Source organism: Anomaloglossus baeobatrachus, chromosome 8 (assembly GCF_048569485.1).
Source record: "Anomaloglossus baeobatrachus isolate aAnoBae1 chromosome 8, aAnoBae1.hap1, whole genome shotgun sequence".
Taxonomy (NCBI): domain Eukaryota; kingdom Metazoa; phylum Chordata; class Amphibia; order Anura; family Aromobatidae; genus Anomaloglossus; species Anomaloglossus baeobatrachus.
Window position 1 is genome coordinate 120,838,841 of NC_134360.1, and position 14,590 is coordinate 120,853,430.

At 46.1% G+C, this 14,590-nt stretch overlaps 1 long non-coding RNA gene across 1 annotated transcript in view; it reads right to left on the reverse strand.

Moving 5' to 3' along the window:
• The window catches only part of LOC142249950 (uncharacterized), a 134,367-nt gene extending 121,331 nt beyond the window's left edge, over nucleotides 1-13,036 (reverse strand). Inside the window, exon 1 of the long non-coding RNA XR_012725111.1 lies at nucleotides 12,948-13,036. This is a non-coding gene — a long non-coding RNA (uncharacterized LOC142249950). The remainder of the gene's footprint in view (nucleotides 1-12,947) is intronic.
• Between the last annotated feature and the right edge of the window lie 1,554 nt (nucleotides 13,037-14,590).

Here is a 14,590-nt window from a genome sequence, read left to right on the forward strand (position 1 = left end):
GTTTATGACGTTCCCTGAGTCAAATGAGGTGGCTGTGCAAAATTTCGAGATTGTAAATGGAACGGTGCGGATTACTTTAGTGGACATACATACATACATACATACATACATGCAGCTTTATATATTAGATTTTTACACTCCACAAACAATCACAGACGCTGGCAGTCTGACTGCACCCAATCACAGATGCCGTCTAAGAGGGTGGGAGGGGGAAGCAGTGAATATGCATGACAGCTAATTATCAGATCCGAAAGGAGTGCGACAGCTGTCCTGGAGACTCGGTAAGTAACGTATAACTGTTCTACTCTAATCCTCATTTTGTTTCCTTTTAACTTTATTTTTTTCTGGGTGGCCGAACCCAAACAGTAACATGGACTTCCCTGAGAAGTCAGTGTTCCGAGTATGTGCACGGACACTAAGTATCCTGTACGGACTGCAAACGTTTACAGATTACAAATGCGTAGAGATGGGCAAACCCACAGATATTAAAAAAATAAATAATAAAAAACAAATAAATAAAAATCCGGTTGGGACCGGAGTTGAAACCTAAAATCTGCCCAGACGTCAAAACCTATAAGTCTATGGGGATCTGAACATTGTACTGCAAAATGGTGGTAGAAAAGGCTAGGGAAATTACTTATGCTTACTGAGTCTCCCGTGCGGCTGTAACTCTTTCTGGGTCTGCTCATTAACCCTCATACATACTCACTGCTTCCCCTGCCCATCATCAGTCCTAGTGTCTGATTAGTTACAGTCAGACCGCACCCTCACCCTGTGTGACAGCGTCTGTGATTGGTTGAAATCACACAAGCTGTCTGCGTCTCTATAGTGGTGTAAAATAAATTGGCATAGGGTCCCCCCATCAGGGGCGAGCTGGGCCGGGGGGCAATTGCCCCCCGGGCTGCTCTCCCAGGTATTGTAGAGGGCCGGCCGCCTGCTGCATAATGTCATTATAACACACATGGCCGCGCACAGTGAATTGCGCGCGGCCATGTCTCCAGTACTGTAGCCGGGCACACTGACACTTCCACAGGCACATGACCGGCCGTATAGTTCAGGAGACCCGGCCGCTCGCAGTGCACAGTGCGCGGCCACGTGTGCTATAATGACGTCATGCAACACGCGCTGCCTCCATCCAGTCGAGGAGCATCAGACAAGGTTTTCAGCTACATCCTAGTGGCTAGGAGCTGCCTGGGTAGTGGGTGTGACCGGATTTGTTAGTGGGCGTGGCCATGTTTCCTCCCGTCCACTATAATCATGCAGGCTGCGCGCCCACCCCCCAACCCTCCCTCCCCCCCTGCACCCCTCTGAACCTCCCATCTGGAGGTCTTACCTCAGAACCCCGCTTCTATTATAAAGAACTCCAGGACACCTGGAGTTTCTTTCTGTTTTCAGCTGTATTTCTGAGGCCCCGCCCCTTATCACATGATCGTGACGTCACCACAGATCCTTTATCCTGTGGGATTTGATTTTACCATCAAAGAAGTCTGTGGCTGCACGGGAGAGAAGAAGAGAGAAGTGTCCCCCAATCATCAAAAGTAAAAAGCCCCCCAGTATGTGTCTGAGTGTATAGGATTGTGTCTGTGTATGAATTTTTGTATGTGAATGTTTTCAAATATGTATACACTTCTATGTGACTATATCTGTGTATTTGTCTGTGTATATACAGCTGTACGCAGGTGTGTGTGTGTATACAGCTGTATGCAGCTTTGTGTGTGTGTATACGGCTATACGCGGATGTGTGTGCGTGTGTGTATACGGCTGTATGCAGATGTCTGTGTATACGGCTGGACGCAGGGGTGTGTGTGTATGTGTATATGGCTGTATGCAAGGGGTGTCTATGTGTACACTGCTGTACGCAGGGGTGTGTGTGTGTATACGGCTGTACGCAGGTGTGTGTCTATGTGTATACGGCGGTACGCAGGGGTGTTTATGTGTATATGTATATGGCTGTATTAAGTGGTGTGTATACGGCTGTATGCAGGAGTGTGTATGTGTATATGGCTGTACTCAGTGGTGTGTGTATACGGCTGTACGCAGTGGTGTGTATGTGTATATGGCTGTACTCAGGGGTGCGTGTATACAGCTGTACGCAGGGGTGTGTGTGTGTGTATGTATACACTGCTGTACACAGGGGTGTGTGTGTGTATAGGGCTGTACGCAGGTGTGTGTGTCTGTGTGTATACGGCGGTACACAGGGGTGTTTATGTGTATGTGTATATGGCTGTACTCAGGGGTGTGTGTAAACGGCTGTACGCAGGGGTGTGTGTATATGGCTGTACTCAGGGGTGTGTATATACGGCTGTATGCAGGGGTTTGTGCATATGTGTATACGGCTGTACGCAGGGGTTTGTGTGTGTACGGCTGTACGCAGGGGTGTATGTGTGTATACAGCTGTACGCAGGGGTGTATGTGTGTATACGGCTGTACGCAGGGGTGTATGTGTGTGTGTATACGGCTGTACGCAGGGGTGTATGTGTGTGTATACGGCTGTACGCAGGGGTGTATGTGTGTGTATACGGCTGTACGCAGGGGTGTATGTGTGTATACGGCTGTACGCAGGGGTGTATGTGTGTGTATACGGCTGTACGCAGGGGTGTATGTGTGTGTATACGGCTGTACGCAGGGGTGTATGTGTGTATACGGCTGTACGCAGGGGTGTATGTGTGTATACGGCTGTACGCAGGGGTCTATGTGTGTATATGGCTGTACGCAGGGGTGTGTGTATGTGTATATGGCTGTACGCAGGGGTGTGTGTATGTGTATATGGCTGTACGCAGGGGTGTGTGTGTATGTGTATACGGCTGTACGCAGGGGTGTGTGTGTATGTGTATACGGCTGTACTCAGGGGTGTGTGTATGTGTATACGGATGTACGCAGGTATATGTGTGTGTGTGTGTGTGTGTGTGTGTGTGTGTGTGTGTGTGTGTAGGTGTATACCGTGTCGGTGTATGTGTCTATATATGTGTACATATCTCTGTACTGTATGTTTACAGTTCGTGCTTCTGGAGTTGTGTATGTGTGTAAGATGCCTGTATGTGAGGCTGCGTGCTCACCATCAGGGTTCACAGCATTTTGGATTCAGAGTGTTTTCGCTGCATTGTACAGTACAAGCACAGTGGATGGGATTTTTACAAATCCTTTGCCCACTGTGCGTGTTCAGCCCACAGCGAAATCTGACTTGTGGTGCGGCTTCCTGAACCCTAGCATGTCAATTTATTGCTGTGTAGCCACAAGTGTCTCCACAGAGAGAACAGAAGAGAGACCACAGCGGCCCGAACCCTGACTGTGGGCACAGGCTGCTGTGGTCCCTGCGGAGAGCAGTCGTGGCCCTGCAGGAGAGGACATGCTGCGTCCAGGACACATCATGTCTAGACCGTGGGCACGTAGCCTTATAGTGTCTTCTGTATGTGTAAAACATTTGTATCTGTAGGACACAACACTAAATCTATGCGGGTGAGTGCCCACCATCAGGCGTCCTCACGGTCTGGAGACGCAGCGTGCTTTCGCTGCTGGAGACTCTAGTCTCCTAGGTGGGAGAACGCGCTGTCCGTGCACACCATCAGAGTAACTGTCAGCGGATATTCGCTGTATTCTCCCGCTCAGAGCACTAGCATCGCTGTTAGAATAAATAAACTTGCTGAGGATAGGAAAGCAGCGCCACAGGTCAGTTTATGGAGCGTCTAAAAGAGCCCAGGGGGCCGGAGATTTCTATAAATCCATCCACTTTGTCTGTACTGTACAATGCAGCATTTTGGACTCAGTGAAAAACACTCTGCGTCCAAGACACTGCTGACACTGATCGTGTGCACGCAGCACTAAGGGCTTATTCACATATGTGTTAGGGAATGGTCACTTGTCTTTCCATGTTTATGAAAAGAAGTGAATTTAACCCCTGCACTGTGAGGTAGCTATGTCACCACCTTATGGCCTCCTTCACATGTCTGTGTATGTGGTATGTGTTGTGTCAGTTTTTTTCAGGGGTACAATGAGTACCCATTATAATCTATGGTGCTGCTCACATGTCCGTGTGTTTACACAGACCGTGTGTGATCCCTACGGAGACATCTGTTTTTTTTTTTTTTTTCCGGCAGCGCAGATGACAAAGGCCAATAGAAGTCTATGGGGCCGTGAAATACATACACAGCACACAGATGGCATAAGTGTATAGTCCGTGTGCCAGCCGTGTTCTGTACGTATTTAACATTGAAAATATAGGATAAGCTTTGTAATTGCTGTATATGTAGTTAGCTGGGTTATGGTACTGTATCTTTGTAGTTTTGCTCCTATATCAATACAGTAAGCTCAGTTATGGTACCATATTTAAGCAGTAAGCTTAGTTATGGTACTATGTCTATGCAGTAAACTTGTTGTCCTTGCTTGGTGTCCTGTTGCTATTTCTATGTAGTAGACTAAGTAAGTACAATTTTTTTCCTGTATGGGTACAGTAAGCTCGGTTCTGCTCCCATATCTCTGTAGTAGGCTCGGTTCTGCTCCTATATCTCTGTAGTAAGCTCGGCTCCGCTCCTGCATCTCTGTAGTAAGCTCGTTTCTGCTCTCATATCTCTGCAGTAAGCTTGGTATTGATTCCCTTATCTCTGTAGTAAGCTTGGTTCTGCTCCCTTATCTCTGTAGTAAGCTTGATTCTGCTCCCTTATCTCTGCCGTAAGCACGGTTCTGCTTCCTTATCTCTGTAGTACAGTAAGCTCGGTTCTGCTCCCATATCTCTATAGTAAACACGGTTCTGCTTTCATATCTCTGTAGTAAGATCGGTTCTGTTCCCATACCTCTGTAGCAAGCTCAGTTCTGCACCCATATCTCTGTAGTAAGCTCGGTTCTGCACCCATATCTCTGTAGTAAGCTTGGTTCTGCACCCATATCTCTGTAGTAAGCTCGGTTCTGCACCCATATCTCTGTAGTAAGCTCGGTTTTCCCCCCTATCTTTGTATTAAGCTCGGTTCTCCTCCCATATCTCTGCAGTAAGCTCAGTTCTGCTCCCATATCTCTGTAGTAAGCTCGGTTCTGCACCCATATCTCTGTAGTAAGCTCGGTTCTGCACCCATATCTCTGTAGTAAGCTCGGTTTTCCCCCCTATCTTTGTATTAAGCTCGGTTCTCCTCCCATATCTCTGCAGTAAGCTCAGTTCTGCTCCCATATCTCTGTAGTAAGCTCGGTTCTGCACCCATATCTCTGTAGTAAGCTCGGTTCTGCACCCATATCTCTGTAGTAAGCTCGGTTCTGCACCCATATCTCTGTAGTAAGCTCAGTTCTGCTCCCATATCTCTGTAGTAAGCTCAGTTCTGCTCCCATATCTCTGTAATAAGCTCAGTTCTGCTCCCATATCTCTGTAGTAAGCTCAGTTCTGCTCCTATATCTCTGTCGTAAGGTCGGTTCTGCTCCCATATCTCTATAGTAAGCTCAGTTCTGCTCCTGTATCTCTGTAGTAAGCCCAGTTTTGTTCCCATATCTCTGTAGTAAGCTCGGTTCTGTTCCCATATCTCTGTAGTAAGCTCGGTTCTGTTCCCATATCGCTGTAATAAGCTCCTTGCAGTTCCCATATCTCTGTAGTCATCTTGGTTCTGTTGCAGTATCTATGTAAGCAGTAAGCGCGGTTCTGTTCCCATATATATGTACCAGCCTGTTCATAAAGTCGGTTACTGCTGCTTTAATGCAGTGGCCAGAGAAACAGACCAAAGGTGGGTCGCCGCAACTTGAGGGCCACTGCCTTATGATTGCCCCCCAGGCTAAAATGTGCCAGCCAGCCCCTGCCCCCCATATTGTGATATACAGCGCAGATCAGGCATATGACTACAGGCTACAGCCCCCAGGCGTGTGCTTATATTGGCTGTGTATCTGGACCTTCGTTTTTATAGCAGCACAGATCTATTCCACAACTTTATTCTGGTTCCTGTGTTAACAGACAGACAGGTTAAAGGCATGTAAGAAATAGATAAATAGACAGACACAGACAGAGGTTTTGGAGAGTTATGTTGATGTTCCAGAATGTAATATGACTATAGTTGAATAAATGCTGATTTTTCTGTTCAAGAATAAGTGTGGTATTATTTATGTATTTAATAAGCTGGGGATTTTTTACTGTTTCCTGACCATACTAGCAGTACGTAGTCTACATGACGCACTATATGTGGTTTAAATTTGAATTATTAGTGTCAAATGTATATAATTCTTCCCACCATGACATGAACAGTATTACAAGCAAAGGTGAAAATTTTGAACCCATTTGATTGCCTTCAATTTGTAGGAAAAAGTCAGAATTAAACATGAAATAGTTGGGTTTCAAAAGATATTGTAAACTGGTATGAATTGTTTCAGTTCATTGCACTATGCACTGGATCGATTTTAAATTATAATTTTGAATTGATGTGAGTGACAAATGATGGGACATAATGGAATAGAGACTGAGAATGCAGGGGGAGAGATGTTCTCGTGAGTTTTCGGCAGCCAATGAACATTGAGGGTGAAGGGACGTCAACCAAAAGATATTGCCCCCGCACACCTCCACTTTCATGCGTCGGTGAGGCACAGTTCTTCCGACCTTTCTGTCGGGCCCATGCACCCGTTCTTGCCAGAGGCCTGCGGCAGCCTCCTCTTGCTTCCAGGCCACACGCATACCTTCTGGGAGTGCCCAAAGGGTGTGAGCAACCACGCCACTTTTGTTTTAGGGCTGGCGTTCTATTACCCAGAAGTGACCCCTGAGGTCAGCTATCACCCTGAAGGTATTTAAAGCACCTTCCCCGTGCCTGAGCAACGTTCGCTATCCATAGTGTATTGCTAATTTTAAAGTCCCGTACCCATTACTGTGTCTAGCCCTATCTCTCATGTTCTAGTACCGGTATCAGCGGTGTCTCTTCCTAGAGCCTGCTGCTACCACCCCCTCCATGCTGTTATGTCTGAGTTACCACCTCCGTGCTGCCATGTCTGTGATTCCTCGTTATTGCTCTTACATCTGTGCACATCCATACAGGACTTCAGAGACTCTCCTGTCCGTAAGAGCAGATAACACTGGTCCTGGCAGTCGTGCACTTCGGCCCCTGGGGCTGCACCTGACAGCGCCTGCATAGGGGTTAGCTCGAGGTTGGCTCCTCCAGGGTAGTCCACTGTATGGTCCAGTGAGGCCACTACTTCTTGACTACAACACCCCTATTGTTAATCGTTTGTTTAAGACAGAGGAAAGGGTGTTCTTGAAAACAACGGTCAGAAAACAACTTCATATACACTACAGACCAAATGTTTGGACACACCTTCTCATTCAAAGAGAAATCTTTATTTTCATGACTCTAAAAATTGTAGCTTCACATTGAAGACATCAAAACTATGAATGAAAACGTGGAATGAAATACTTAAAAAAAAAAAAAAAAAAAAAAAAAAAAAAGAAAAAAAAGTGTGAAACTGAAAATATGTCTTATATTCTAGGTTCTTCAAAGTAGCCACCTTTTGCTTTGATTAACGCTTTGCACACTCTTGCCATTGTCTTGATGAGCTTCAAGAGGTAGTCACCGGAAATGGTGTTCCAACAGTCTTGAAGGAGTTCCCAGAGATGCTTAGCACTTGTTGGTCCTTACAAAGTCTGGAGGTGTGTTTGGGGTCATTGTCCTGTTGAAAAATAGATGGTCCAACTAAACGCAAACCGGATGGAATAGCATGCCTCTGCAAAATGCTGTGGCAGCCATGCTGGTTCAGTATGCCTTCAATTTTGAATAAATCCCTAACAGTGTCACCAGCAAAGCACCCCCACACCATCACACCTCCTCCTCCATGCTTCACGGTGGGAACCAGGCATGTAGAGTCCATCCGTTCACCTTTTCTACAAAGACACAGTGGTTGGATCCAAAGATCTCAAATTTGGACTCCTCAGACCAAAGCACAGATTTCCACTGGTCTAATGTCCATTCCTTGTTTGGGCTGAAGAACACAAGTCTCTTCTGCTTGTTGCCTGTCCTTATCAGTGGTTTCCTAGCAGCTATTTGACCATGAAGGCCTGCTGCACAAAGTCTCCTCTTAATAGTTGTTCTAGAGATGAGGTGTGTCCAAACATTTGGTCTGTACTGTAGGTATTCGTGTTATTCAACATTGTTTCTGCTAAATACCATGCACCCAGATTTGTCCGAATTACATATAACAATATCTTTTTTGGAACTTCATTCACTTAGTCATGAAATGGTGCCTGGTTAGATTTGTAGGGTTTATTTGTGTTAAAGCTTCATCATACAAGATTTTTAGATCTTTTTCAACCACTGATTAAAATGTATCGAACACTGCAGATCTAGACTCAAGAAAGTAATAGAAAGTTTTTGTTTTTTTTATAGAAATCTGATCAGCAATCCCATCAAACCAATACAATCACCTTCATGCTGCAAGTGTTGCATATAGTAATACATTTTGTTACATAAAAAACTAAATCGACAAATTCATTGGCACGTGTAGCCTTTGCTTCAGGTATGATGGAATTAGTTTCCTCTGAATAGAAGTGCTTTTTTGCGGTCAATAGTCAGGCAAATTTATTTACGTCTTTGATGGTTTCAAACATTGAAATTATGACTGGGGACATAGTTCAAGCCTTTAGCAAGGACCGCAATCTGGTGAACAGATTGGATGCCTGGAATCAGAATGAGAACACTGTTCAGATGGCCATTTAAAGGGGACCTGTCAGGTGCAATATGCAGCCAGAACCACGAGCAGTTCTGGGTGCATATTGCTAATCCCTGCCTAAACGTCCCTATATACACTAACATAGATAAAGGAATCTTTAGAAAAAGTATTGACTTCCAGTCATGTGCAGTAGACCTCTCTGAAGCCAGGACGCATACACCCATCTTCATACTGTGCATGACTTGAAGCGCCGGGCATTCTGACCAGCGCTGCCACAGCAAACACAGGTACGCACGTCACCGCTGGTGATTCTGAATTAAATAGCATGTTAGTACACCCCTGTGGGCGTGCTAACATGCTAAGAGGGTGGCTTGTCGGGGGATATAACGCCCTTGACACTAGTCTCTGCGCTCATTAGCATAAGATAACAGATCTATAGAAATACTTTTTCTACATCTCTTATCTATGCTAGTGTATATATAGAGATGGTTAGGAAGGGATTAGCAATATACACCCAGAACTGCTCGTGGTGCTGGCTGTATATTGCACCTGACAGGTTCCCTACATGAAGATTTGCTTCTTTCTTCTATATGGTTGGCTATTTCCTGAAAACGATGTCTTTGCACTCATCTCAACACTCCTTCTCTAGCGTTTTTGAGGACATGGTGGGAGGGTTGCTCCATCTGGAGTGGAGGAATTATCTTAAATAAAAATCAGCTGATTTATATTGAGATGAGGAGAAGGAAATATTTTGCAGTTTGGCTTTCCTCACGTCTGAAAACAGCTTTGTTTGCGATGTTTTAATATAGGTTTTCTTCTTGACATTTTATTTGACCTGTTTTTTGATGTATAAACTTAATTAGATTATAAAAAAAAAAAAAATGTTTTTTTTATTTTCATGATAGATCGCAGATCCTTTAGTATATTTTTTTCCTTAGTTCAAAAATCAGATGCCAAATTACCCTGGCTTAAATCACATGGTTTTTTACATGTATTGATAGCCGCTGTAACATGAGCGGTTTTGCGCCAAGCTTAATTTTACTTACAGGCAAACTCCAGAATATTAATGATTTTACTGTGACACATTATGTCGTGTACTGCAAGGAATGTAAAACATGCAATCTATGCTATATAGGGTGTACTACAACAATGGTAAAAAAAAGGGATTTAGAAAGACTGTATAAACCAGGGGTGGGGAACCTTTTTTCTGCCGGGGCCCATTTGGAAATTTCTACCAACCTTCGGGGGCCGCACAAAATTATCAACTTGAAAATTACCCTAATATATTTGGTCAAACAATTAACTCACTGACAGCTGGAGCTTCTACTCTTTGGTGCAGCTGTAATATTAGGCGATGTTGATCTTATTGCTTTTCCAGGTTTGAGTTGTCTGGGACTGCTGTATATACATCACAGGAAAGTATGGGGGCATATACACCACAGGGGAGGGTTGGGAGGAATATAGAACACTGGGGAGGCTGGGGGCATAGACATCACTGGGGGGTACATACATCATTGATGGGGAGCACAGACATAGCTGGGGGGGCATAAACATTGCTGGGGAGGGCTGGGAGGAATATACATCACTAGGGAAGCAGCAGGGCATAGACGTCACTGGGGGTACATACATCACTGGGGGTATATACACATCACTGGGTTTCACAGACAAGACTGGAGGGCATAAACATTGCTGGGCTTATATACATAGCCGGGGGCAGACAGCCCTGGGGGATGCCGGGGGGACACAGACAGCCCTGGGGGCACAGAGAATGATGGGAGAGGCTGGAGACACAGACAAACCTGGGGGACGCTGGGGGCACAGATGGCAGAGAGAAGGATGGGAGAGGCTGAAGGCACAGAGATCACTGGGGAGACTGGGGGGGCACAGATCACTGGGGAGACTGGGGGTGGCACAGATCACTGGGGAGACTGGGGGGGGGCACAGAGATCACTGGGGAGACTTGGGGGGTGGCACAGAGATCACTGGGGAGACTTGGGGGGTGGCACAGAGATCACTGGGGAGACTGGGGGGGCACAGAGATCACTGGGGAGACTGGGGGGGCACAGAGATCACTGGGGAGACTGGGGGGGGGCACAGAGATCACTGGGGAGACTGGGGGGGCACAGAGATCACTGGAGAGACTGGGGGGGGCACAGAGATCACTGGGGAGACTGGGGGGCACAGAGATCACTGGGGAGACTGGGGGGGCACAGAGATCACTGGGGAGACTGGGGGGGCACAGAGATCACTGGGGAGACTGGGGGGGCACAGAGATCACTGGGGAGACTGGGGGGGCACAGAGATCACTGGGGAGACTGTACAGATCACTGGGGAGACCGCACAGATCACTGGGGAGACTGGGGAGACAGCACAGATCACTGGGGAGACGGCACATATCACTGGGGAGAAAGGAGGGGAGCAGAGCGCTGGGGAGAAAGGAGGGGAGCAGAGCGCTGGAGGCACAGGCAGACCCGGGGGAGCTTGGAGGCAGTTAGAGAACTGGGGGAGGCCTGGATCACTGAGTGCTGGAGGTGGCTGCGGGCATGGAGAGCGCTGCCGGCGCACAGAGAGGAGCAGCTGCCGCCGGGCACAAGGAGCCGCTGCCGCCGAGTACAGGTATCCACCGCCGCCGCCGGGTACAGTGAGCCGCCGCCGCCAGGTACAGGCAGCCGCCACCGGGAACAGGGAGCCGCCACCGCCGCCGGGAACAGGGAGCCGCCGCCGGGAACAGGGAGCCGCCGCCGGGAACAGGGAGCCGCCGCCGGGAACAGGGAGCCGCCGCCGGGAACAGGGAGCAGCCACCGCCGCCGGGAACAGACCTGGGGGATGATTGGCAGTCAATATCCTCTCCTGTTTGATTTTAGCGCTCCTCACGCCGACCCCACCTACAAAGTACATCCTCACGTAGGCAGTACCAGCGTGGGGACGTAGTCTTTCAGGTATAGGAAATGCAGCGTTCAGCATTGAACGCACTGTGTGGGGTTTTAAAGGGCCAGCAGCAAGTAAGATGCGGCTGCCGCCCCAGCACTGCAGTCCCCGGGAATCAGCTCGGGGGCCGCAGGAAAAGTCATCCCTGACTAAGAGGTTCCCCACCCCTGGTATAAACAAAGAAAAAAGAATGGTTCCTATTCTGGAGCTCCCAAGCATCTTGTTGTCACGTACAACGGTGACATCGCACATACTAGATTTATTGGCAAAAAAAAGGTTAACTCCATTAGATGGGATAACTAGCAAAGACAGCCCACTTTGAGAAAAGCCTTTTGGATTTTCAGGATAGATTGCAAATTTTCCAGGGGAATGAATTTCAGCAATGAGTAATTTACATTTATTGAGTGGATTTTCATGACAATAATTTTTCATAATGATTTACAAAATGGCTTTTTAATATATTTTTATTATTTGTATACAAATTTATTATGGCATCCCCACTCATCTTTGTACCAGGCATATATGCAAGTGATATGTATGTTTTAGGCCTCTTTCACACATCAGTTTTTTTGCATCAGTCACAATCCGTTTTGTGACGGATATGTCGCGGATTGAGGAAAACTGATGTGACTGATCCTGTAAAGAAACAGATCCGTCGTACCATTTTTTTCCTGACTAGCAGTCATTTTACAACACTTCTGGGCATGCTTGGTTATAAAAAACGGAATCAAACGACTGATCCGTCATTTGACAGAGGACATCGGATTCTGTGCCCATAGGCTTCCATTACAACAAACGACGGATGGCAACGGATCCGTTGCGGTCCATTTTTTCTACGCACACAAAAAAACATTACTATGGACGTTGTCTCAGAACCATTTGTCGACTGATCTGTCGTACGACGGATGTAACTTGAGGTCATCCGTCGCAACCCATCGCTAATACAAGTCAATGAGAAAAAACAGATCCAGCACTGGATCCATTTTTTTCACATTTCGACGGTTTGTGACTGATGGCAAGAAACGGATGTGTGAAAGGGGCCTTAGGTATTTTTAAGGGTTTTTTGGCTGCTGTTAATATATATGTCATTCCCACATGGAAACGCAAATAGTTACTTTGCATTTAAACTGAGGTTTCCTAGATGTGCTGCCCATACTATGATTAAGGATGCCTAGGGCACCAGAAATGTGTTACTTTTCTATATTATTTGTCATCATTTTGTTTTAATGGACGGATATAAAGGAAATATTTTTAACTTAACCACTGGATGGATGTGCCGAGAAATCCTTGTCTTTTGTAGAGTCGACAATGGGGTGGGGAAACATTTCAAAGAAAATGCTTTATTTGGCAAAATTACTTCTAGTACTATAGTATTATAATTGGAATACAAAAGATAAACCATATCATACCCATCGCTGTAGGCTGCAGCAGCTGCTGCAGCGGCGGTGGCTGCGGTGGCAGCAGTAGCTGGTTGAGTGTATCGGTAGGCTGCATATCCACCCTGTTTATAAAAGAAAGTTGTTAAAACGGTTGTCCAGTTTGAAAACAAATAAACAAAACTTTTTTGTAACACAAGACTATTGCACACAATATAAAAGGCATTTCAGCAGGCAGAAACAAAAACAAGGTGCTACATTTTAAGAATTTAAAAAAAATGTAACTAGTGATTTTGGGGTAAATACTAAAGAAAGCTTTTTTTGTGTGCATATTTTAATAGTTTTATACAGGCATGGGCATGTGAAGTACTCGATACCCTATCTACTTTGGCCTGAATGGAGCGATCAGCATATTGTATTTACATAAAAAAGACAAAACCGGATAATGCAGATGGCCACTATTATTGCACATTTGTCACACAATCTATTATGGAACATAAATTAGCACAGTAGTTTCTTTTTGTTCATGCTTATTACATGCAAAAGTGTATTCAATATTCCTAATAAGGATCAGTTTACAGTTATTTTTTTCTTTATACATATGTTTTAATAAAGGGATTGAAAACATCTATACTTGCTTACAATAGTTTAAAGCTGACAGAGAATCATTTTTATAGACTGGAAAACACTTTCTAGCAAAAATCTTCCCAGGTCACCACATCTTACAGCCTGGAGTCAGGTCTTCTAGCAGCAGACCGTTTTATTTAATAGATTACTCCTGCTCAACTCATTTACATTGAAAGAATGGGAAAACCCAGGACTAGGACACAAATGGCAGGCTTAAGCCACCTGTCCCAATCTCTTGGCACAGAAGTGAGCGGAGTAGGACTAAAGCTTTTATGACTGGTTGCAGCATTCATAGTGTGCTCCACCTGAATATCCAACTATACTGCTTTGAATATGGCAGCAAAAAGGGGAGGCTATGTTAAATTCAAGATTGAGCCCTAGTAAGGTGTTCATCTGTGACATGTACCCTGTCAAGTCAGTAAGAATACACCTGCCACCTCTTGAAATTTCCAAATAATGCTAGTGTACAAAACCATTTACCTTAACGCCTTCACCCCCAAACCCGTTTTCACCTTAAAGGGAACCTGTCATCAGAAATTTGGCTTTCAACCTAAAAGTTTCCCCCTCTGCAGCTCCTGGGCTGCATTCTAGCAAGGTTTCTATACTTTTTGTGCCCCCTTTTAAACCAAAATACATACTTTATAAAACTGTACCTTTCGGTTTGAAAATCTTGTAAATTATCCATGGGGGCGGGCCGTGTGGCGTCCGTTGCTGTATCTTACGCCGTTCCCCATGCTCCAAATCATCCCTCAGAACACCGCCCACTGCGCCCGAGGTCCCGTGCACGCCGGGACACCTGGTGACTTGGTCGCAGGCACGAGAGTATGGGCGGCGCTGTGATTGCATTGCAAGTGCCCGCTCATACTCTCGTGCCCGCCCTTTCCCCACTGCCTCCAGCGTTCTGCGCCGGCCAGGCGTCACCTTTCCCATCATACCCTGCAGCAGGAAATAGATGGGAGTAGCGGAGCAGGCCACTACAGGAGAAGCGGAGGATCTGAGCGACGTACAGAGGGGAGAGCGCGCCCACGAGAGTATGGGCGGGCACTTGC